Here is a 23,378-nt window from a genome sequence, read left to right as displayed (position 1 = left end):
TCCTTTTTCCCAAAAGCCACACCGGTTTAATCCGTGCTTTTAACATGCTCTTGCCAAGGAATATTTTACAGTCTGCATGTTGACTTAATTAAATATAAAATCGACTTAAAAACATCTCCTCTACAAGAAAAATGCAAAACAAATCTGATTTAGGTATATGCCGACAGGACTCAAACACTGAGCAAAAGGTTACACAAGGAATAGTTTACATGTAACTTACCCTTATGTTGTTCTAAAGTAGAATGATCTCTCCCTCTCGCATTTCTCTCTCCCGGTAAATACAAAATTACATATTTTGTAGATTATCATAGCTGCTCTTTTTCATACAAATGGAAGTGAAATTGAAATTTCAAAATTTCAAACAGGCAGGAAACATAGACAGAAACAGTGGTGTTTGCTTAGCAATTCACCGGTCATGACGCAGTTAACTGTTTATCACCTGAGAACTTGCCACCCTGAAAGGCATAAGTAGTCCAATTACCCAATAACTCAAAATTAATTATTGAAAATTTGTTGGTGTTCGGCTAAATTTTGGTCCCTTTGTATGAGGGACAGACTGAATTTCAAGTTCATATTTATTTATTATAATGTTCCTCTCAAATCTCATTTGTGTGATTTAAATATGCGCATTTAAAAAATTGGAGCATCACGATCAGTTGCGAGATACTTACAGTAGGAAGCAATGACATTTGGCATCATCTACATCTTGACACATCTTTGTGTGCTCAATTTGAATATAATACGTGAATGAGATTTGAAAGCAGTTGCGAAGGGGAGTTTCGGCAGTTGCGAATCTTTTCCTCAGACAAAGCTGTCATGTGGCTAAAGAAATATTTTAATAATAACATAACACATGCATGCACAGTACGGATTACTTTTATTATGCTTTTTTGTCATTTTTGGAGCCTGACTGGTCACCATTCACTCTCATTGCATTGAAAAGAGCAGCATGCACATTCAGTTAAACTTTCCTTTTGACGAGGATGAGTAAACAATCGCAAAATTTAAATATTTAGGTGAACTATCCATTTAGGATGTCAAACCATTTGATAAATTGCAAAGCTATATCATCTTAAAGAAAGAACAGAAAGATCAGATGAGTGAGTGAGTGAGTGAGTGAGTGAGTGAGTGAAGGAGGGAGGGAGGGAGGGAGGGAGGGAGGGAAAAGATTGAGGACAGTGAGGAGAGTGAATGAGTAGAGAGAGAGAGAGAGGAAAGAAGAAAACTTTCCTATCCCCCTCCTCTCTTCTCAGAGTCTCAGAGTGCCCTGACAGGGAAACAGATGGCAATTTAAGCAGAGAATTTATGAGCGCCACAATCTTAATGTTGCATAAAGAAAAGAAAAAGACTCGCATCAAGCCCACTGACAAATGTACTCGCTAATATTAATGCACTCCTCATTCATCCAATATGCTTCCTAATTGCTTTTCTGTACACAGTAATATGGCACCTGCTGCTCAGCCCTTGCTCCGGCGTTCAGGAACCAGGCAAGGCATGGGCCGCCACTGGCCCTCACTCTGTGATGGATGCATGGCCGTGCATCATGCACTGAGCCTGTCAGGCAGCATAATTAAAATTTTAGACTTACAGCAGAGAGAGAGGGGGGAAGAGGGGGAGGGGGGAAGAAGAGTGGTAAACAATCAGACAGAAAACACGGCCACTGCTCAAAGGCATCTTAACAGTCAGTTCACAGTCTGAACACCTTTAGAATAGTGACTGACACTATCACACACACACACGCACTCAACTCACTCACTCAGAGAGAGAGAGAGAGAGAGAGAGAGAGAGAGAGAGAAAGAGAGAGAGAGAGAGAGAGAGAGAGAGAGAGAGAGAGAGAGAAAGAGAAATCAAACAAAACAAGATGCAATACATGAACAACCACAATAATCTATCTAGATATGAAATAGCATACAGACTAGTCAATTTGATGACAAAACAATACTATTAAAGGATGTCAGCTCAAATGCAATTTCAAGCATCAAAAGGGATATATTATTACTGTTGATAATCATCATTAGTTGTGAACTTCACGAAACCTGTCAAGAACATGTATTGGTCATACAACATTTCACCCCTAAATCAAAAGAAAGAAATTTAAAATAATATTTTGCAAAAATAAATAAATCATAATGGTCCAAGAAGTAGGCCTGTGATATTCTAATGACAATTATATATTTTTGCTCATTAAATTGTATAATATATTGTACTAGCTTAAATTGTATATGATAGTATTTGTTGTGCTGCCTTTCATTTATGTTGATACAATTTTTTTTTTTTTTTTTTTTTTTTACAGTATTTACAATAAAAACTCTCATATTACAATAATGACAATGAAGGATCATCATTAAGATAAATGGGGGGAATCAATCAATAAATCAATCTACCTTTTTTTAATTATTATTATTATTATTTATTGTTTCTTGGGACAGGTATAATGTGACCTGGGCACATTTTTGTGAGATTATATCAGACCCTGTTAGCTGCTGTAGTAATTGTGTCCTACAGATGTTTTAAATGTTTTTTTAATCAAGTATATATCCATTCTTGGAATCAGTTTACATCAGTTAATTGTTATTCAAGTAAAGAAATCCATGATTTCTCCCTCACTCTCTATTTTAAAATTTACACTCACTTTAAACCTCATTCGTGTGGTTCCTGCTGAATGAGTGTTTGAGTGTGGAATTACACCTTGCACAGATTCATTTGGGATAATGTAGATCCTCCCTATAGCTCTTGTCATTAACTCTATAACAGCTGCTGTTAAATGCACTAAATTGTACTATAATGAGCAAGTGAATTGCAAGCAATTACAGAGTTAAATTGAATAAATCCTTAGAGCAATAAATTGTCCTTTCTCTTTATTTCAGATTTAATTGATGCATATTCATATGGAGACCCACACATACAGTATAATTCTCAGGGAAACAATGCAGTCTTCCATTCAGACAGATTCAGTAACACTTTGAAGATCTAGTATTAACACCAAATAGATTAAGGTATATTAAAACAAATATATACACAGCACTAATTTGTCATTGATATTTGAATCAAATAGGGCTTCAACACACATTCTTAAAGTAGGTAATAAAATGTGTTTATTGGATTTATTTATATAAAATTAAAATAGTTAATTCATTTTTATTTATCTTTGTAAAAATAAAATCAAAAACATTTTATTTTCATGTGACTATTTTACATATGACAAATGTGCTCTATTTCTAACTAAACTGCTAGTGTGAAAGCCATCACAATTAAATTGGAGTTTTTTTGGCGCTTACCTTATATGACTGTGCAGGCCAAGTTTCTCAACACCAAATGTCTGTTGTTGTCCAATACTTTCAGAATAAGTAGCTTTGGTTTACAACCAACAATTCTTGCGCATTTCAAACTCTTCTTCACAATTCATCACTCCAATATGTTTACAACTCTCACACATGCGCACACACAGGGCTCTAACTGTGTTCCCTGGCTCTGGTTCCGTGTCAGGGACTAACTCTGTTATGTGTGTAATGGGGAGTGTTGTGCACCTGAAGGCACTTGTCAACACAGGATCCCAGGAGCTGGCAGCAGCCGGGGGCCCCGGCGCCACACATCTGCTGTACCCACTTCCAGTGGGCGCACATATCAAACACACAATTCGTTCAGACACAAAACAAGTGCACAAATAACCTCTCGTTTTGCATGAAAGGTAACAAGAACTGCAGGTGAATTTACTCAACAAAAAAACTAATAATAATAATGGTAACACTTTAGAATACTGTTCCTTCATTAATGAATAACTACACAGGAACAATTGAGTAACGCACTATTAACATTCTAGTAACTACTATTAACTAACAAGAACTCTGATTAACAAATTAGTAAGTAATCGCGCTCAGTCGGATGTGGTAGTTTACTATTAGCTAATCAGTAACTAATATTTTTCATACATCACTGAAGACTACTAAATACTACTATATATAGGTTCTAATGGTAACCCATTAAGTCAAGTCAAGTCAAGTATATTTGTATAGCGCTTTTCACAATACAGATTGTATCAAAGCAGCTTCACAGTATTAAATTAAAATAATACAACAAGGTTTGTTTCAAGTGGAATTTATTGATTGATAAAATAAAATTAAATATCCCCAAAATATCCCCAACTGAGCAAGCCAAAGGCAACAGTGGCAAGGAACCGAAAAACTCCATCAAGTGACCTAATGGTGTCCTAAAACTCCATCAGGTGACCTAATGGAGAAAAAAAAAAACCTTGGGAGAACCCAGGCTCAGTCAGGGGCCAGTTCTCCTCTGGCATTTATGAACTAGAGGCCGGATTGTAGTTTGAACTGTAAGATTAAAAATATTATATGACTGCCTGGCCGAAAAGATGCGTCTTTAATCTAGTTTTAAACTGGGAGAGCGAGTCTGAGCAACGAACAGTATCAGGAAGGCTATTCCAGAGTTTTGGAGCTAAATGTGAAAATGATCTCCCTCCTTTGGTTGATCTGGATATCTTAGGTATGACCAAAAGCCTCGAATTTAGTGATCTTAAAGAGCGCGATGGATTATAGGGCGATAGAAGATCCGTTAAATAGACTGGAGCTAAGCCGTTTAGGGCTTTATAAGTCAGTAGCAATACCTTGTAAATAATACGGAACTTTATAGGTAACCAATGCAGTGATGATAAAATCGGTGTTATATGATCATATTTTCTTGATCTAGTAAGAACTCTAGCGGCTGCATTTTGGACTAACTGTATCTTGTTTATTGAGGATGCAGGACAACCAGCTAATAAAGCATTACAGTAATCTAGTCTCGAGGTCATGAATGCATGAACTAGCTTTTCTGCATCAGAAACTGATAGGATATTACGTAGCTTAGCAATGTTTCTAAGGTGGAAAAAGGCAGTTTTTGTAACATATGAAATATGATTTTCAAAAGACAGGTTACAGTCGAGTATAACACCCAGGTCTTTTACTGTAGAGGATAAAGTAACAGGACATCCTACGATGTTAAAGTTGTATTGTAAGAGGTTTTGTGGGCGGTTTTTTGAACCGATAACCCATTAGTAATGAATCAAGTGTTAGTACATCCTTCTAAAGGAACTACTAATAATTTGGATCAGTATTCTAAAGTGAAAAGCTTGATAACTACCGAATATTGACTGAAGTCATTGTGAGCTTTTGAGGTTTTTGTAAGGTTTTGGAAAGTAATGACTCAAGTGTTACTACATCTTTCTAAAGGAACTACTAATTATTTGGATCGGTATTCTAAAGTGAAGATCATGGGAACACACTAGTAATGACTAAAGTTTTACCAAATCCATCGGAAGGAATTCAAAATCTTACAAAATCTATATTTTTGTAATAGTAGTTTCTGATTAGCTAATAGTGAACTACCACATTCGACTGAGCGTAATTTGTTAATCAGAGTTTCTTGTTAGTTAATAGTAGTTACTAGAATGTTGATAGTGCGTTACTCATTTGTTCTTGTGTATTTATTCATTAATGAAGGAACAGTATTCTAAAGTGTTACCATAATAATTACTAAACTAAAATATATATGAATATATTAAAATGTTTTTTTTTTTACAAATGAAAGGTCACAAAATGATGTACAAAAAAACCCACACAAATATCACTTTATCCATAAAGTAGCAGGGTTGCTGAATAATGATTTGCATCTCATAAGGCTTTTTGTTTTTGTTTTTGCTCCGAGTGTGTAACAAGGACGTATAGCTCTTTCCTCAGTCCATATAAAACTACTCGTGTACAGACCACCGCACACGCAGCATTTAACACAGCATGGGCACGAGTTTACACATCTCAACACCTTACATTACCACTCTCATCTGCAGCTGCAAGTTCCAGCCCACTTCTGCTCGTGCACATCCCAGATAACTCTCTCTCCTTCAATGTCACCACAATTACACAACACAGGCAAGTTCCAGGTCCGGTTTTTGCTGGCGTGAGGTAATAATTGGGTTGTATTTTATGGTTTGTGTATTTTAAGATTGTGAGAAATAGCTCCGCTGAATAAATCATTCATACATTTGGAGTGATTACCGGAGCGAGAAGAGGGGGGAAGCTGGATCGCCCAAGATAGATTACCCATAATGCATTTCAAGAAGGCAACTAATTAGCAGAAGAAAGGTCAAGTAAAACCAGAAAGTGATTAGAGAGAGGAGACAGAAAAAGAGAGAACGAGAGAGAGAGAGATGTTCGCATCTCACATACGTTTAGTCACTTTTGGAATGTGGCCAAATTTTTTTCCCCTCCGCCTCAATAACTGAAAGCAGTCGCTTCAATATTTAATGAAATGCTTATGTTGTGGCACCTGGACACATCCGCATCCACAGCGACCCGCTGCCTCCCAAGTGGGTCATTACTGTAGCCATTTGCAAAGGGCACGGGCCTCTCTCCGCCAGCAATGATGCCAGTCTTCGGGAATCTGCTGCAAAACAGCAGGGGACGTGGGGGGCGGTGCCGTACCCATCTACCGGGAGGACGGAGTACCGCTGCAGAGAAAAAAAAAAAAGCAACAACAACAGTCCAATGTTGCACCCAGAGCAAAGCTACTCCCACTGAGCCTTGCAACGCTACAGCCCGCAGCCAGGCTTCTGCTGCCTTCCACGCCCAGAGATTACAGCGCTCTGCCAGCGCAGACACGGCGCACGCATTTCTTCTGGTGCATCTCTCCTGTCAACAGCGAAAACATAGCTTTGTGCTGGTACCATCCGCTAAGCGCCCCCCCCTCCCCCTTAATGATCCAATGCATCAATACCTTCAGCCATCAACGGGGAGCAGATGTCCTCCGTTACCGTATCCTTGGCCGGGATTGCGAGCGCTGCTTTAAAAAGCATTAGTCTCTGGGTCCAGGATGGCTGTCTCACCGTGGCCCGCCACCCGCTTCCACTGGCAGGTGATCCCGGGGCCTAATGGAATTTAATTACTTCAGCCACATTAATCATGGCTACAGTGGAGCAGCCACTATTTCATCTACACTCTTAGGGGTTATTAGTACAAATACACTGTCAAACTGCATTGTGGAAGTGGCATTTTAGGTGTCATCGCCTGTACATTTATTAAAATCTATATCAATATCTTTCAGCGGACACTGCTCTCCCCCCCTCCCCCTCCCCGGTCGTCTCCAGAGCACATTAGGGTTTCAGACAAACTTTCTTGGCATGAAGTGACACCGGGTCTGAAAACTTTTCCTTCATTAATTCTTTCCTGCCACTCCTGCCCGTCGTTCGGCGATTGATTGGAAGTGGCTGGCAAGGACAGTGGAGCAGCGCTTCAAGACAACACTCTGAAATAGAGACTTCATGGCTTGACTCAATGGAGGTGTTAAAAACATTACTCAATTCATTATATTATTAATGGTCCGATAGACACAAGTGTTTCTTTTTTTCTCACAGCAGTATGGTTAATGTTTTATAGATGACACCTGGTAATGTACTCGATACCTGGTTAAAAAGTTAATTTTTCATCTATGTTTTTAACATTTGAAATAGTATGTCTAAAAACAAAAGATTATATATATATATATATAAGTATGCATATATATATATATATATATATATATGTGTGTGTGTGTGTGTGTGTGTGTATATATATATATATATATATATACACACATATATATATATACACATATACATATATATATATATACACACACATATATATATATACACATATACATATAAATATATATATATATATACACACACACACATACATATACACATTCATACATACAGACATACAAGTGCCATCTGAAATTTCCTTCTAGAATGATCATTTTTATCAAGCTTGTACGTTTATGTTCACTTATTTCACTTTAATGGCAATGAAAATTACCTATTAATTGTCATTAAAGTGAAATTACTGAAATTAAATATACGAGCTTGATAAAAAAATACTCATTTTAGAAGAGAATTTCAGATGGCACTTCGAGGCTTTTGCATCTGAAGTCTTCATATATATATAAATAAATGTTAGCCATTCCTAAAGAATCATCTACTTTAGATTTTTTGCTTCATTAAAGAATGAAACTCAATTAAATTCAGTGTTTTACTATATAGCTCTAAATACTGCATAGTAGCATCAACTTTACCACCTTAACACACCTTACCACTGGTTTCAATGTAACCAGCACATATTTCTTCACAACTAAAATAGCACTTTAAACATAAATTTATTTCTAAAACCACTCAACCAAGGACCAGGTGCTGGTTTGTTCTGTCTTTAATTATTATTTCTAGCCTTGAAATAAAAATCAATAAGTAGATTCACTGAGCCCTCATTACCCTGTTTCATGCATTTCATAGTAAAATAAAAAGCCACAATAGTAATATGTGCAATTTGAGCCCTGTTGCTCTGAGAGCTCGAAGGTCAGGGAAATTCATTTTACTGACTGTGGAGGTGAGGAAGAAAAAAAAGGTGAAACCACAATAAAAACTCCTGCTATACAAAATGTTTCAACAGCAGGTAATTCAGCATTCGCTGTTCCATACGTTTCAACATCTTCCTGAATTCGATGAGAGACCTGCAATGAAAACTTCACTTCCTTAAAACAAAACGTGGAATTTGGTGGACAAAGTTTTTGTTTTGTTTTTATGTTACAAACTCCTTTAAAGACATACAGTACCATCTCTATTCCTGAAGGATTTTAAACTATTTTGTAGACATGCTCCAAATAATAAATATATCAATAGACATCACAGCGAAAAGTCCACTCAAGAGGCAATTAAAATCAGGCTTGAATCAGGCAATGCATTAGTTCTAAACCATGCGCGCATTCAAAGCCAAAGACGAGAAACTGCCTAAAGCTCTACTTTGATGAGGATGCACCTATCAATAAAAACATAATATGATCTGGATCAGAGCGCTTGTTAGCCCGCTCGCAACCAGTCTAGAAGCCTATAGCACTATAGCAAAAGAAAGGCAGTGCTTTTAACAAAGGCATTTGAACAGTGAGCTCTGGGCTATATAGATTACTATACGATTACTAGAGACTATGCATGCGCATGCGTTGTTGTGTTCATGAGGCTCAGGTAGCCAGAGAAGCAGCTGGGCCGCAACAGAGGATTCTGGGTGTGAGAATGCGAGCGGTGGAACCCTCTGGATCCCTGCCACTCATCTGGCCACCTTCCTAAGCAGGGCAGAAAATCAAACAAGTAGGAAAGAATTAAATAAAAGCAAGAAGAAAAATGATTTCTTATAAATAGCAGGCTTCGCCAGAAGGCATAGGAAATGAGAGCAGCGAGGCGCAGGAGAGGAGCTTGAGCTTGACACGGGTCTTAAAATTGAGAGGGGGCGGAATCAGGGACCTATAGCGCAAAATGGCTCCAACCAAAGCAAGGATTAGTGTTCCTGCCTCCACAGCCAAGATTCTCCAGAACAACTAATCACCTTCAAGTTCTCTTCTCTTTTTTTCCCTTTTCCTTCTCACTGTCTCTCGCTCTCCTTCTCGCTCCCTCTCTATCCTCTTTAAAGTATCATTTCACCCCTCACAGCCATTATGGCTAAAATTAAGCAGAGAGTGTTCTGCCAGCGCCGATTAGACACATCCCTGGATCCGTGCTGAGGAGAAGGTGTCATGTCAGTTACAGCGAAGAGAAGAAATGTGCTTCTCCGCGACGGTCTACACGGGTAGACTGAGAAAAGCCACGTACATCTGTGGCACACAGCGAACGGGCTTGTGGCAAGAATAGCTTCGATTCAGTTCAGAGGGCTAAAATATCAGCCGGCAATTAGAAACGAGGAGGAAAGGCGTACAAAAAAGCTTGTGGAACGTTTTGTGCGAACGTGCGAACCTAATAGACTTCAGCGTGTTTTGAGTGTTATACAACTCAAAAATAAAGACAGATAATCTACTTTCAAGTGAGCTTAATTAAAGTTATCCTGCAAAGATAAAAAAATGTGCATGTGTTTACAGTCGTATGAATATTCTAGCAGTTAGATTTCACTTGAATTAATTTACTACAAAACAACGGTTTGCATATCAGTCAAAAGCATACAGCGATCAATTAGCTTAATGCAAAGAGACAAACATGCACTTCTTTGTTGTTGCTTTAAAAATACTAAATGCCGACATCAGCAAATCTCACATTCACACTTTAACCCAGTTACAAAAAAAACAATAAAAAAAACAAGAAATAACTAAAGTTTCATAATTAGTTATCACAGGGATGCACGCAGGAACATGTGTTTACTCATTTTATAAGCAGACAGAGTGTTTGTAAACCTGTTTAATGTGACATTCTGCGAGAGATCTGCATCTCACAAGCACGACTGCACCCGCAAAGGGCAGCGATGATATTGATAAAACAGGCGTTTCATAATCACAGTGATCTGGAGAACTGCACTGCCACGGGAAGTTTAAATGAGGCTCAGATAGGTCACCTTCAACTTTAAGAGTTTTGTCTGACCTTTAGTTCTTTAATGTCGAGCCGCTGGTTTCAGGTTTGAAGGGAAAAGGATAGCAGTATGATTTCTCTCCAGTCCTATTCAGAGACAGATGAAATGGGCCCTGCATACTTGCAAATGACTGGGAAATATGCAAGTAATTTACCGTTAAATTCCATAACAGGAAAACCTAATTGTACAGCATGTCCAGCCTAATTGAATTGTTCTACAAGTGCATTACTGTTATGGAAATAATACTGACAGGAGCGATAAGAGATTGAACGTGAGACACTGAATGGAGAATAAAACTATTAGACTAAAATAGTAAAGAAAAACAAATGACACAAAGTGATTTTGTAAAATGTAAAAACATTTTTTTTAATTAATAAATTATTAGAAATTAATAATAGTAATAATAATAATCTTGATTATGCTTATGTATGCATTAAAAAAATACAAAATAAATGCATCTAAATTAGAAGCATTAAATATTACAATACAACTCATCTTATCTGATATTTTTTGTTTCAACTAATGTTTTTATGAGCTACATATATATATATATTTTTTTGAAAATGCTATGTTTTTAAAGTAAATAAATAAGATGCTCATTTGTCTAAAACCAAAAAATGGTTTCATGCACCCACAAAAATGACCTCTTGCTTGCCCAGACTGGAAAGGCCGCCCTCTGCTGGTCAGAGACTGAAGTGTAATTGACCCTTCTGCAGTTTTCCTGCAGTGGACTGTCAACTCACATAAGCAGCAGCCTGTGTTAAAACAGGCTGTCAATTTAAAAAAAATAATAATAATTATGTGTTTGCATATGAGATGCAGGTTGCGCTGAGCAACCACATATAAAGAAAATTTGCATACATGCATCAAACACATTCAGCACATATATACATGCAGTGTCTTTTTCACAAACAGAAAAGTACACACAGATACATGCATATGTGTACATGTGTGCATTTATACACTTACAAAAGTAAGTATTTGCTGTATTCTGTCAAAATACTCTTAGTTGGAAGCAAGAAGCAGAACAATCTTGCCATAATAATTCTGCCGTGAATATTAGCCTTCGTTTGATTGATGCAAAGCACATGTGCAGTTATATTGAAAAAGCTCATGAGTGATAATGGCGAATCTGGAATGTAATATCACCAGCGTTTCCAAGATCTGCTAAATCTACATTAATGTTACACTGACTTAAAAAAAAAACTCATTAAATCACATCACTCTTAAACACCGGAACAGCCTAAATATAATGGACCTAATGATCACAGGCTACACTATCTCTTGACAGCAGGTTGTTTCAGCAATGATAGGTTAATGTCATTTCTCTTTTGTTTTCATTCAGTCATCACAGAGGAGATGTCCTTCCGTGATGACACGCTGATGGTGAGCAACTTCATTTCAGCCCTGGAATATCTCACACATGTGACAACACCTTCCTTTGTCGCCAAGAGTGTTGAACTGCTTTGAACTGCCGACTGACAGAATAGGGAAGCCATTCCAAATGCAAATGTAAATTAGTGTTACTTACACGTTTAACCCTCTAGACGCTGTTCTGTCCTAGTATGTGGAGGAATTCTGAAATCATGTTGCCCTCTTTTGGCTGGCATGTGCGACTGCAGATTCTTTCCTGACATAATTACAACTGCTTGTGAAGGATGAAGCTTCGATATCATGATACGACGTCAATGTGAAATATTTGAAATTTCACTCAAATATGACAATGTTACAAATATAAAGGTTATGACCTTGTGTTTGCCCTACGTAGTATAGTACAAAAACATAACTGGATTTGAGTGGCAGATTAGATTCAAATGCACTGACCTGTAAAGAAACCCTGTGAATGAAAACCTGTAAAAGTCAAGCAACCCTTCAAAAAAAGCATCATGGGTAAAATAGCGACCCAAGACACACTAGGCCAAACTTCCCTGTAAAGGTCTATTAATCAATATTTCCTTCTCATTCTAACTCTATTCCCAACACATTTCCTCCCGTGCTTTCATTGCCACCGTCTCATATCATACTCACTCGCTTTCTCCACCTTCTCTCTCCCTCACTCCTCCTCAGACCAGCGGGTCACTCCAGCAGGAACAGGAAGTATCCGTCCTCCTTTCCAAAGCTCACCCCTCCGTCAGTTTCCCCAGCGTTCTCCCAGCATTCCAGTCTTTGATTTCCCACTCGTCTGCAAAGATAAGAAACAAACCCCAGCAATGGGAACTTTCAGTGAATATCTTTTTCAGCCTCCACACCTACTATCTGTTTTGCTTTCTTTTCTTTTTTTTTCCTCCCTCGTTCATCTCTGAGCTCGGGGAAAGCGAAGAGGTGGGTAGTTTATTCAGTAATATTCAGAATGGTTGATCTAAATAAAGATGCTTTTCAAATTCTATTGTATGTCTAATGGTCTATAAAAGAGGGAGGATTACTGATCTGATTTAAGCAGCTAAACAATGCTGAGTGGAAAGGAGGAGCGGCAAAAAGGACTTTTGTAGTGACAGATGCACTATCGAGAATTCCGGTGGCTCATATTTCAAGCTGGTGAAATAGACTCGTTTAAATGGCCTGTACTGCCCAATATATAGCAGTAAATAAACGATAAGAGCTTGCCGATAAGCAACCAGCCCCACGCTCTCTCCTCACAGCTGAATCGATACAGCCTGTGCAGCATATCATTCATCTCATAAGTATAATGAGTACTTGTGTTATTAATCTCATCTTTATACCGAGGTAATATGATAGTTAATTCAGCTCAGTTGAAATGAATGGAAATAAGATAATCACAAACGCATCGCTTAGTAAAATCAATCCGGGCGAGGTATTCTAATAACAATACGTATAGGCAACAAGCGCTAATTCCATCATGCGTAGAAACCAATATTTCACTCCGTTCATCTGACTAATGCATAAATGGAATATTTCACACTCTTTTCTTCAGTGAAAACAATATAGATTTTGATTTGCTTGCGAACAATTTTAATAAAAAGTTATTGATGGGATATTGATTGGTTAGCTCATGGCACAGCTCGTGGGCCCAGTGTGCAACAATCATTATGCGCCAAGCTTTTGGGTTCATTTCAACTCATATGGTCAATAAAGACTCCATATGCTCTCGGCCCTTTGAACATGTCGGGATGCTTTTTCTACAGCATCCTCTAAATCAGAATCAAATTTAGTTTCAACATCTGACTGACCATGAATCAAGATATGCTAAAACAAAAACATGATTTGGAAAAATCATGATACTTTATATCAATCTAATATAATACAGGAACAAAAGAGTCATTATGTATTGGCGGTACACTATGATATCCACAATCACTGAAACTTTAGTAGTACACAAGTAAATAAAATGTAAAACTGGCCAGTGTTAAGTCCTTTTTTAGCTTCAATTTTCCAGGAATCACTTTTATGCGGTAGTTTCAAAATTTGTGGCATCCCTCAAGGCTCCCTGAGTGCTCCCTCCAGTCTGTACCTTCCTTTAAGAAAGTGATCTCTGAACTCCAAGATCTTATTTATCCCTGTGTCACTTTGTAAAATCTTTATTCGTGTGAACATATCTTTTAAATGTGAGAGGCACTGGAGTAACGGCAATAAAAGGCTGGAGAGGGATCAATGCTGAACGCATTACGCCTCGGCGCAGAGACTTGGCTTTAATAATCAAAAAATTGATCCATTAAGCTCAACCTAATTCTTTGCCAAAACGGTAGAGGTGCTCAGTTTTTAACACATGGTTATGTGAAGAATTGCAATTTTTCACAGAGACTCTGGTCTAATGACACAATATTGAAGATGAAATGGGCTCATCACAAATATATTATTTATATATATATTTTTTTTTTTTCGTCAATCGATTCAAATAAATTGCAATCAATTGCACATTTTTCTATAATTAATAATAATAAATAAATAAATAAATAAATATAATAGCCTACAGTATAATTAATCACACCTAACATTAAATATATATATATTATATATAAATTCCAAACTTAATCTTTAGTTATAAAGTTATTATTTCCTAACATGCAGATAAAATGCCCATATATAGGGGCTAGCATGATTAAAGGGGTCCTATTATGCCCTATTATGCCGTTTTACGAAGTCTTGATTTTGTTTATGAGGTGTACTAGAATGTTTTCATGCTTGATTGTTCAAAAAACACATTATTTTTCACATATTTTACATTATTACAGCTCCCCAGTCTGGTTTGAACACGCAGCTTTCGATGAAGCCCTTCCTTCAGAAATACACAATGTGCTGTGATTGGTTAGCTGGCCCAGTGTGTTGTGATTAGCAACACTTAGCGCATGTTTGGGAAATGTCCCGCCCCCCCATGACTGCGAGTTCTTCTCTAGTGTAAATATGAATAAGGATGACGTCAACTTCAAACCAATTCAGACCCTGACAATGTTAACGAACAAGAGGATTATGCAGAACGGATTTCAAGCACAGACTTTGGAAGCACGGATTTCAAAGGACGTTTCAGAGTAGTATGTTTTTTTGTCATTTTCTCATACATTATAGATACAATGTTATCCAACATTTGATCATGATATTTGTCGGAAAACTAAGGTAATCGATCTCAAAACCATGGTTAATTTCCCTAAAGGGCGCTGAACAGCCTTACAAAAGCAATAGAAATCAAGCTGTTCTCCATAAAGTGCGCAGCGCACATAAACGTTGAGTTTATAATGTTCAGGAACAGTGTTTAAAAAAAACGTTTTAACCACTCTAAGTTTGTCAGCCTTCAGAAGGTCAAACAAATGAGTTTTGGAAATGTTGTGGAAAAAACAGTGTCTCTTTGACAGTGACAACGCTGTCTTTTCTAATGCAGCTCAACCAGGCCTTGTCCCCTTTTTTGCGTATTCCGTGGGCAGGGATTATTTAAATGAGTACCATTGTGACTTCATAAGATCCGGAAAAAAGGCGAATCTCCAAACGAGCTGTTCGTTGTAGTTCTTGAAAAGGGAACAGAAGTTAAATAAAATATCTCCCTTTGGAGTGAACTTTGAGCTTTGTAACCTTGCAGATCTCTTTTATGCTCAAACAGCAACATTACACACTAACTAAAGTGGAAAAAGTGGAAAAGCATAATAGGACCCCTTTAAATGTTTTAAACTTGCATAAAGGTCACAAATCCTGGGTATAAAATAACTAAATAACAATAACAATTATGAAAATTGCTCCTTTAAAAGGAAATTCATAATAACAAAGAAATCTACTAAAAACATCATACAGCTGATGGATAATGTAAATTAATTTTGTTTAATGACCTTGAAGGAGATATACTGTAAAGTTGATACTGAACTGCAACTACTGAGAGCCATCATTCATGTAAAGAGCAAAGATTGTTGTACTTGTAACTTTTTTTTTCCTGAAGTGATCTAACATTTACCGAGCCCTTCTCACATGTCTGTGATTGTTCTCCACACACACTTCAAAGGTTACCGGATGTGCCAGATTCAAAGCTGTAAGTGAGAGTTCCACTTTTGACACTAGGATTTACCAAAAGAGATGAAACATTATCCATGCCACTCTGATGAGCTGCAGTATGTGTGTCTTTTCCACTGCGTAGGAGCAAACAGCAAAGTTTAAGAGAGCAGAGGATGGGGGGGAGAGAGTGGATGAAAAAGAGCACAAAGAAGGTAAACAACCAAAACACTCTGAAACAAGACCCGTGGCAAAAGTCGTTTGGACCTCGGTGGATGTGCAGGTCGAGCATCACAGCGCAGAGACTCTTCCTCTGTGCCGTGTCCATGGGCCGCTGCTGCAACTCAACACCAGTGATATCGATCGGCTTTCTAAGCCTCCGCCAACCTGGTCAAACCCGAGTCCTTTCTGATATTTACCCACCAAAGTATTCCCTTCTGCTAGCGCTGCCAACCCACAAGACATGGAGGGAGAAAAAAAGTCAATTATATACAACGTGCTTGGTTTCCCCTCAAGGATGGAATCCACCCTTTCTAATCCGATCAATTCATGTCAGACAGGAGGCTGGATTCAGCGCTATCTCTGAAGTCCTGTAATCCAGGCTAAGTCTTCACACTGCCTGCCTCACCTCCACAAGAAAAGGGTTTGGTCCAGAGCGTGATACAGCAAATTAGTCATAGTGTAGGCTACATTCAGACACACTGCAGTGGATGGGTGCCAGTGTGCTAACAGCTAAGCATAACTATACGCAATTCAACTAATTTCTATTATAGTTTGCACAAACAATATAGGGGGGACTAGGGCTACCTGTCACACCTTTTATGAATATTTTACTATTTGTTTTATTAAATCATTTTAGAAGCCTTTAAATCATTTTTGAAATTATTTTTGAAAGCCATTTTTTTTATATAGCAGGCATACTGAAATACATGAAAAAAAAATATATGCTGTTGTTTTATGTTTTCATAAAACAGTACCACATAATAAATATATATCAGAAATACAATCATTGTTTTAGCTACAAATACTGTAATTAATCAATTGTATAAGCGTACAACTTGCCTCAATTTTCCCTTAAAAATTTTCCTTCACTATATACTTGACTCTTGTCTGAATGAGTGTTTTTTTTTTTTTTTTTTTTTGGTTAACATAATTCACACAAAAAGATAACTTAAGAGGCTTTTGAAATGTGCGACAACTAGCCCCTGTCTGCCCTTTTGTACAGTAGATATTCTGCGAGGTATAACCTTTAAAAAAAAAAAAAAAAAAACCTTTGACTTGTATCCACTGGTGAACTATATCCAAGCAGTATATAACTTTGAAGTATTTGGCTGATGGTGAGACATGGGAAGGTGTCCCATTACAGACATGCAAAGGCTAACGGCCAGTGCACACGGTAAATGAGCAGGAACGAGGAGAGAGTGCTGGGACACTTTAATTTCCACTGACATATTGTGCTTCATGTACAGTCTGAATGGCTCCATAAAGAAAGTGTAATGATGGTCCAGGACCCTGGCCAAATAGCTGACATGCACAGCTTCCCTGGTCAGCTCAGCTCCGGGTTTGATCCGTCTCATTACACCAGTCATTCAAATAATGGGCAGCTATGGGAGCTCTGGTAAAGCTGCAACTAATACACATGCCAAAGTCTACATCATAGTGGTTCACTCTCTCTGTCTGCTTAGTATGCACAGGTGTTCAAGGCTGAGAAAGTAAACATATAAATCTTTTTTTGTATAACACACTATAATAAAATAGATATTAAAACTATTTCTAAATTTTTTACTATTTTTATCTAATATAGATTATCTAAAAAGTAAATTAAATAATGTTATATATAATACTAATAAATACTATTACTACTATACTAATAATAACACCAACGAATAAAACAATTAATTATATAATATTCTAAATATCAAAAATTTCAAAAATGTACAAATGCTAAATAAAACAAATATTCACAAACACATTAAGCATGTTCTAATATGTTTTAGATCATACATGAGATAAAGCGACACCTATAATAGGATCGCACGATCTACATTTGAAATGACAATACATTTTCAAACCGGTTCGTAAAAAACGGCATTAAAGCTTGTCTACCGAGATCGGAACAGAACAATAGCTCCTTATTCTCTTTCAGATGAATGCATGGCAAGGAGAGAGAGGCGCGATAAATCGGCCACCCCTGCTCTTGTCTCGCTTCAAAAGAATCTGTTAGAGAGAGAGAGGGAGAGGGAGAAAAAAAGCAGGGAGCAAGACCCACACGATGTAGTTCCAGCCAATTGCATTCCAGAGAAGTGACCATGGCTGGAGATAAACAATGCACAATAGATCACGCTCCTCAAAAGGTATAAAAGAAAGGCAGATGCCGCAGCAATAAGGCAGTAGCAGGGGGGAAGAAATAATCCGCGTTTCTCCAGCAATTCCGGAAAGCATAATTGTTTAAATCCTTTTTTTCAGGATTGCTATTAACCCTGTGCAGTGTATGCTGTAACAATCTGCATGTGACGGGAAAGAGGAACACCTCTCTCTCTCCCTATGTGAGGTTGCCAGGCTCACCCTCTTCCAAACCACAGCCAGAGCCAAAATCGCTTTAAATTGTTCCTCACTGTCGCAAACAAAAAAAGCATTTAACACTCACCCATTGTGCGGGGACTGATCTCTCAACCACTCTAGCACCCCGTCAACACAAGCCCAGATATCCTTCCACAGATATGTAAACAGCCCACTAAGATTTCTTTGTTTGGATTTTGAAGCTGGGTAGGTTTGCCTTTGCTGCGCTTGCTTTTACAGCTTAGAAGCAGGTGGATGACAAAACATCAATCTCTCCAGGCACAATGTGTAGCACGTACGCTTGACACTCTACACAAGCAATATACAATCACACACTCCAATACAGGGCTCTCAGCTGTAATGATATGTGTTTGCTTAAAGGCAGCTTTACTGAATATTTGAGCATTTTTGGACAAAGAAAACACTGAGCATTATACTGAAAGGTTTAATGAAAGTGGAATCTGCATTCACAATATCAGAGTATGGCAGAAAGTGACAAGGGCAGGGGAAAGTTATATTTCACATTCTATATATATTCGCACCATATTAATAAAAGATATGTACTATAGTCTGTTTGAGGGGGAAAAAAATGTTTAGGAGGAATGAGTGTTACCACAAAGGAAACCTGTCAGAGAACAACTGAAATGCGGGGGATTGAGGCTAGGTGCCACACCATTTACTCCAGTGAATGTTTCTCAGAATCAGTTTCCGTATAACACCATAATCCTGGCTACAAGCTGGAGCTAAACTCTGCAGGACAGTCCAGGGCCGAGTTTGGACACCCCTGCCTTAGAGTTTCACATGGATGACTTTAATGTAGTTAAATTAATGATCTAACATATCTGTTTTATATAAAAAAAAAATAAAAAAAAAAAAAAAATATATATATATATAGCCTATGGAATGGAATCATTTTTCGAAGGCCCAAGAAATTTAATGTATTTCTTCTGTAATTATCAGTTAAAAAATGCCTTCATTAGTTCACTCTCATCTAATGCCAATGGGGGTTAATTGTGTAACAGATGGGCTACAACAAAATGACGATACTGGAATTGTAGTTGAGAGAACAAAAGTCATAAAAACAAAGTGTTTTACTGCAACAAAATTGGGCAATGACGATGTGTCAGGCAAGTGTACAAAAGAGGGGCGGTTTTGACCTACCTGTTAAGCTTTGAGTGTTCAAAACTCTCTGCTTGCCTTAGCTCGACTCAAAACGGTAAGCTTGTAATCATGTTTTTAACAGAGCTGTTTTTCAACGGCTCTGGTTTTTAATTCCAGTGGTACTGGTGGATTTCCGCGGGAAATTCGTCCGTGTCTTTGCGTCATTACGTCACATCTGTACACAAGTAGAAGAAGATGTCTCGGCTAGTAGGCTATATTGCGTGTGAGGATGCTGGAGGTGGAGATTTAGCCTTTTCTCACAGCACTAGATAATTTAACTTATTAATTTGATGGCGGACCCAGAAAGGTTCAAAGGACAATCACCAGCAGGGGCGGAGTGGCAATCGGGAGAGTCGGGACTTTTCCCGGTGGGCCGGTAGTGTTTTGAGGCCGCGAGGGCCGGTCTGATAATAGTTATACATTGCGAGTTATTTTAGCAACACCGTCTGGCGGCCTGATGTGTGGCCGCTTCTCGCTGGTCAAACTGTGCAGCCTCTCTGCTCAACACAGTATATAAAAGTGCTCAAACCGTTCGGCAGGTCCAACCATGTCTATAGGATTTTCAAAAACATAGGGGGATCAGTGAGCGGCCCCTCCCAAAATCGGGTCGGCCTTTGATGTAAAAAGCCGCCGAACACCTCTTTTTCCTCGTCACGTCTTGGAAGTCTAACGTCCGTGAGAGTGAGTTAAATGATGGAAAGGCAAAAAAGAAAACTGAAAGGTGGAGCTGAGCATGGGCGGGAGGGAGGGGCTAGCAGGTGCTTCAGCACCCCCAAGAAAGACCAAAGCACCCCCAAAAATAATTTCTGGAAGCAATTATATTCAGGCTGTAGGCTCTATGGAAGCCCTGAACCGCATTTTGAAGCAAAAAGAAAAGAAAACTTATCTTGTTATTTCGAGATATTAAGACGTTATTTCAACATAATATCTCGTTATTTCGACATAATAAGTCGTTATTTCGACATAATAAGGGGGCATTCTAATCTGCATTAAGCTACATTAAGCTTTCTTATAGGCCTAATGGTTTTCTATGGGAGGAAACGTGTAATTAAACGTTGCGTTCATATTCTGGGCTCATCTGATTTTTAGTACATAGCATTTTTATGATTTTAGTATCATAATGATTAATAAATGCACGCACAATTATCCGTGAACTTGATTTGAACAAACGCCTTTCAACTTGTGCAAAATTCAGAATTAAATGAATGTGCAGCAATTTGCACAAATAGAGAGTCTGTAGGCCTACTGTTGTAGCCATTAAATAAGCGCGTTTGGTTTCATATTTGTTAAAATATTATAATGGCATTTATTTTCCATTTATGTTTATTTATGAAAAGTGAACAGCACAAGTAAGATATGATGCGCTATATATCGAGAGACTTGGAGTGGGTGGGTCAGACAGACATGATTTTGACCATTTCATTAAGTTTTGTTTTGTAGAAAACCTTTCATTAAAGTGAATTTCGTTTTGTATAAATTGTATCTTAATTTTAATCATTTTTTTATCAACCAATTTCCTGGATTTAATAATAAGCAAATATAACAAACAGACAATATAGCCTAATCATTGAGGCGCCCGCGCGGTCAATTGCATTGCACGTTAACTGAGCGCATCTCATCCGAACTAAATTAACGAAACTCAGTGAATGTCTCACACAGACATGAGAAACACATCAAATACACAAAGCTTGAAATATATTTAAACGAAATAATTCAAAACGAAAAGAAAAAGGCTACTCTCTGATTACGTAATCATGCATTTCTCTCTATAGGCGCGTTCACTACGAATATGGCGATCGTCAACTTCATCTTTGCAGCCGACACCCGACACTGTCAGAAAACACTAATTTATTACTAAAAATCAATGCACGCGTTACCGGATTTACAAATGCACATCTTGCTTGTTGCACGCACATAAATGTCGAAATAACGAAATATTATGTTGAAATAACCTTATTAGTAGGCTAATAATAGCCTACATCTTTTAGAATATTTGATTGAATGCTGAATGTTGCGCTTGTTCAACGAGCAAGGTGTCGTGTCACCGTGAAAATGCCATGGACCCTTTTCAACAGGTTGATGATGACACGTTTTAACGGTCATCATCCGCATAAATCCTGGAAAGTTTTTTAATATTTAAAAAAAAAAAAAAAATGTATTTACATTTATAACACTATTTTATATTATATTACATTTAATAAAATTACAAAAAACGAGTTAATGCTGCTGTGAGGGTTTCTAATGCTGCGTCTGTGGGAGTGATGACAAATTGACATATATTTCTCTCTTCTGAGTTCTTCTGACTGCCGTTATCCATCTCTCGCAATTTTTTTACTCTTTTAGAAAGTTGTGAAAAAACTATAGAGGAACAAAAAAAATCTATTTAATATTCTCTCATTCAACACTATATTTTTTAGCAAACGTTGTGTTTTTTTTTTTTTTTTTTTTTTTTTGTTGTTTTTTACCACCGAGGGCCGGCGGTCTACGAAATTTCCCGGTAGATTTTTTGGTCCCACTCCGCCCCTGATCACCAGTGCAGTGACAACTGGATATTCACCCCTTGTAAAATGCAAAAGTACAGAGCCCGGACTTTGGAGTGGCTACAGAAATAAAGAGACTCCAACCGGCCCATGCGAAAACAAGAATAAATATTGGAAGGGCATTAAATGTAGTCACGCAATGCTGGTGATGTTGTTAACATTAACGTTAACAATTTGAGAACAATGTATAATTTGCGCGATTTGACGTGATGATAAAGCGATCGTTAGATGATTTAACGTTAATCAGCGCGATTTACTGCAATAGGGGTTATGTGGAACGCCCAACGTTCGAACCGGAAAACAGGTATAAGCATTTCCGGTTTGCACTGCTGTACGCATCTGCAGCGGTAGGTGATCTCTGAGGTAACTTATTTTTCGCTTTTTTAGAATACAATTCTTATTTCTGTTTTAATTAAAATGTCACGAATGCTTAAGTATAAGAAAAAAAATTTTTATAAAAAAAATAAAATGCAGTCTTCATTTGATTGTTTTAATCGTCTGCAAGCAAATATAAAGGTTAAACTACTGATAGCATACAAGTCTAAACTAACTTACTGATAGTTAGCTAACTCTACATCGGGTGCCATTAGCAAAAGCTACATATACTAACTTACATACCTTCATAATCATGAATAAATGAGGAGGCGTAAAAACTTTAAATCCTTTATCTAACGGAGTACTCGGGGCTGGACGTCCGTTTGGCAATACGATGTACATCTGAAATGGATAGAATGGGTAGCTCCTGTAAACACCGGCTATGAAAGTTCGCCATTCCTACGCTGTGTTTACCTCAGTAGCTGACGACCGGAAGTAGTTATACCCGTTTTGTAGAACCCGGAAGTATGTTCCGCATAACCCCTATTGCTTTTTTTCCCTTAGTTGGTCAGAACAAAAGTGGATGTTACTTACTTGTTCAGATGACATTTTCTGGTGAAAATTCTTATGTTGGTCATACCGTTACTTCTAAAAAGTAGAATCTGTGATTCTGAATGACAGTTTCCACGACACGGTGACTGACAGCCGCACATTCTCCTCAAAACATTGGATTCATCCGCGCTGTTGCCGTCACCGTGCCGAGCCACAACGCACGTAAAGATGATAATTCCGCGAATAACTGCAATTGCAGATTTCGAACAGAGATGGCGACAAAGAGGAAAAACTGCAGACTGCACTGCAGCTTTAAGTAATCCTAAACTTCATATTGGACAATAAAACTTTTACTTTGCTGAGATATTGTACGTGTACATAGCAGACAATGTAACACTGATTTGTTTATTCAAATCCT

The 23,378-nt window shown here is 37.8% G+C and overlaps 1 long non-coding RNA gene across 5 annotated transcripts in view; it reads right to left on the bottom strand.

Annotated features, from left to right (window-relative positions):
- The window catches only part of LOC307149133, a 134,640-nt gene extending 111,486 nt beyond the window's left edge, over positions 1-23,154 (bottom strand). For 3 of the 5 annotated variants that reach the window (XR_013819526.1, XR_013819527.1, XR_013819528.1), the window contains exons 1-2: positions 23,003-23,154; positions 12,435-12,588 (exon numbers count right to left, since the gene is read on the bottom strand). This is a non-coding gene — a long non-coding RNA (uncharacterized lncRNA). Of the gene's footprint in view, positions 1-12,434; positions 12,589-18,480; positions 18,640-19,553; positions 19,679-23,002 lie in introns of those variants that run through there. The other 2 variants (XR_013819529.1, XR_013819530.1) reach the window with 2 other exon arrangements.
- Between the last annotated feature and the right edge of the window lie 224 nt (positions 23,155-23,378).

The sequence above is a fragment of the Squalius cephalus genome, assembly GCF_949319135.1.
Source record: "Squalius cephalus genome assembly, chromosome: 21".
Classification (NCBI taxonomy): Eukaryota; Metazoa; Chordata; class Actinopteri; order Cypriniformes; family Leuciscidae; genus Squalius; species Squalius cephalus.
The sequence above is the reverse complement of the archived record's forward strand: the minus strand, read 5'-3'. Positions and strand labels throughout refer to the sequence as shown.